At 37.6% G+C, this 3,554-nt stretch overlaps 1 pseudogene; it reads right to left on the reverse strand.

The window, feature by feature from the left end:
- Positions 1-3,059: 3,059 nt before the first annotated feature.
- Positions 3,060-3,159, reverse strand: LOC113335055 (annotated as a pseudogene).
- Positions 3,160-3,554: the final 395 nt, after the last annotated feature.

Raw genomic sequence — 3,554 nt, forward strand, 5'->3', positions numbered from 1 at the left:
TGCTAAAGGCACCCCTAATCTGGATAGGGGGCGCCCCTTTATCTTCACCAGAATTTTGGCGGGGAAAACTGAATTCAAATTAAGTTTTGCAGCGGAATTTTCAGGCGAGATTTTGCTGGAGTTTTGGCCGGATTCAATGGGCCCTTTGGATTGGATATATCCTGTTATGACTAAACAGGGATGATAGGTGTGATTGGATCGAATGAGTTGGGCTAGATAAGCCAGAAGAAAAAACAGAGGAGATGGATGTTTATCGAAGTTCTGTTGATGACTAGGAGGAGATTTAGTCGGAGTTTGACGTGGAGATGGATTGGAATTTAGTTGATGAGTCAAAACATGATTGGTATGAGCTTTAGATTTGATAAAACAGTGATAAATCTTCGGTTTGAGCGAAACAGGGAAGTGAAGTTATTATCGGACTTTCTGGTTATATATATGGGAGTTGGCGAGATTCTGGAGAGGTTAACTATATTTGGGACTCTATCTTACCTTATTTGAGAAGTTTACAACTCACAGAACCTCGTAGAGGAGCTTGGCAGGGAAAGAAATCCCGAGACTTGAGGTGGAGGAAAGATAAGAATAGCCGAAGATTTCTTGAAGTTCAATCGACCTGTGGGCTATAAAAGGAGTTGGGATAGCTCATAGAAGACCTATGCAACCTTAGGAGAAGTTTAGAACCCAACAGAGAAGAACCAGTCGAGTTGCAGAGCGAGTTACACCAGCAGGAGAAGAAGAAGAAGCTGAAGAACAAACACCATTCAAAACAGTCGTTCTGTCAGTATTAATATCTCAACACTTAGGCGTCTCAATTTGTAACACTGCTATAGTAACCAACAGGTCTCTGTAACAGTTCGTCGTTTGTAACAGCTTCTTTGTAGCGCCAATACAGCGTTGCAAATTGTCTGTTTTATTGTTTTCCTTCCTTTTAATCAACTTTTGAACTATAAACCAATATTTTAAGCAAGTGATTAATATGAAGAGATAAACCCCATTGCTGAGGCGATAGAGGAAGCTATTTTTCCAACAAAAAGTGGTATATTCTATTTTATCTTTTTATTTGCAATTTTATTATGATTATTTGCCTTGAACTAATATCGAATATGATTTTTATTTGAGTAATTGTGATCTATTTTGATGGAGTATGCTTAGTTTAAGACTTTTGATGCTTCACACTTGGTATTTACAATTATTGCTTTTGAAAATCTACTTATTGCAATAGTAAGAATCAAATTGAACGAGAAAATTGCATGAATACAAAGATTGGATTAAATCACCTTAAACTTGGAAAATAGTGGAATCTTAGCCTCAGTGTTCTTTTAATATTGATACCAACTTTGTCAGTGTTTGTTATAATTATTAGTGAGTTTTCTATTTAGTTTTGAATTTAAGTCTAAAGTTATCCTTCACAAGTTTGAGAATCGAATCACTTTTTACCACTATCTACAAATCACATCTGTTTTTGGCGCCGCTGCCGGGGACTTGGTTTTAGGGTTTTAGATTTTTTTTTTATTTTTTTTGTTTTTTTTTATGTTTTTGGGTAATTATCTTGTGTCTACAGGTTCTGGATCATAAAGAAAATTGAGCCAAAGAGTTTGTTGATTTCATAAAGACTTGGAGCTAAAGATTAAAGCAAAAAGAACAGAAAAGAAGACAATTTTATTTTAGACAATTTTAGTTTAGGGTTTGTTTATTTCTTTTAAAAAAAAACTGTATTAGGGTTTATTATTTTTGTAATTTTTCTTTACTTTTTGGACTTTTGGACTTTGGGACATTATTTTTCTTATTACCCTACGGAAGGGTGCTTTAAATATAAATTGTTTGCAGAGAAGGGGGACAATTACGATATTGTCTCTGCACCTTGGGTTCGTATACTTGACATCGGAGTCAGTGGCGCGAGTCGACTATAACCGATTCATCCCCCAACTGGAATGGGAGGTAAGATTCTAAACACTCGCGAATCCCCTGTCAGCGAGTTACTGGACTCCTTCGTATGCATATATGTTGAGGACTGAATACGAACATTTATTTTTCTAGTAAAGGGCAAGGCCTGGCCATACAAGATAAGGGTTCGGATTTCATTATCGTTCTTTTCTTGCCCGCTTTAGGAACACGTAACCTACGCGAACCTAAGCCTAAAATTTTGACTAGAATGAGCCCGATAAGGTAACGAGCTTAACAGGAAAGTCATTCGAAAAATATTGGTTACTCTTTTAAGCATACTTCGAAGTTCTTGACGGTTTTTGTAAGTTGAATTCGTGACTGCGCCGCCTTGTAATACCGGTGAGGCCTTGGGTATCAACGCTCCACCGAGCTTCCCTCGCCTCTACTCAAATTACGTTAACTCGGATTGATTCCAGAGGGGTTTGCTTAAATTGTAACGAATTCTCGTTCGAAGGATTAGAATCTGGTCTAGAAACAATCTAAGTGGAGCCATCATGCTTTTTGTTTGCTAGAAATCAATAGGTTTGATTTGGTTGAGTCGTCCTTGATCTGTGTTTGCTTACCCTTCCAATTTAGAAAATTCTATTGTATGCCTGAACGTAAAAGAGACACACTAGGTAGATTTGTTAAAGAGAAACCTAGTAGTTCGAAGCGTCTCGATTACCTTAATCTAGAGAGTCCGACTTTTGAAGAGTCTGTTTTTGAACGTCCTTTGACTGATGAGAGAATCCCTGTTGCTCCGATAGCGCCAGAAATGGCAACTTTGAAAGCTTTGTTGAATCTAACTAGGACTACCCGTCCCTCATGTATCAGGTTAGCTGAGACGGAAGCAACTTATGAACTTAAACCTGAGACCTTACAATTGTTCCCAATCTTTTTAGGGAAAGAAAATGAAAACCCTTATTTCCATGTTAGGGACTTTAAGGAAATATGTAGTACCCCCAGGATTAGAAACTTAGATGATGATGCTTTGAAACTTAGGTTATTCCCCTTTTCCATGAAAGATAAAGCTAAATCGTGGCTATATAGTTTGGCTTCCGGGTCAATCGAAACGTATGAACAACTTATATCTGCCTTTTTGAACAAGTTTTTCCCTAGGCACAAAACATCGTCTATTAGGACGCAAATATGTACGTTTTCCCAACAGGAGGGAGAAACTTTGTATAGGTATTTGGAAAGGTTCAATGATTTATTAGCCAAATGTCCTCATCATGGTTTAGAGAAGGTTAGGTTAGTTCAAATCCTTTATGAGGGTTTAGATTATCCCACCACAACCACAGTAGAATCTATGTGTACTAGTGGATTTGAGAACCAAACAGTTGATGACGCGATGACATATTTGCATGAAGTCGCCGAAAAGACCCAACAATGGGAAAGTAGTAGGGGACCCCAGAAAACAATTCTCCTCAGCAGAGGAAACGTTAATAGGGTAGAAGGAGGCTATGAATCAGATGCCAAAATTGCTGCTATAGAGAAAAGGTTAGAATCTTTAGAAGTGGGTAACACTAGTGGTAAATTGAAGTCTTTTTTGGATATCCAGAATAATGAAGAGCAAGCCAATGCTCTATATACTAACACTAGGTTTGATAATCGTCAGAAGTTTGACCCATATT

Source organism: Papaver somniferum, unplaced genomic scaffold (assembly GCF_003573695.1).
Source record: "Papaver somniferum cultivar HN1 unplaced genomic scaffold, ASM357369v1 unplaced-scaffold_137, whole genome shotgun sequence".
NCBI lineage: Eukaryota > Viridiplantae > Streptophyta > Magnoliopsida > Ranunculales > Papaveraceae > Papaver > Papaver somniferum.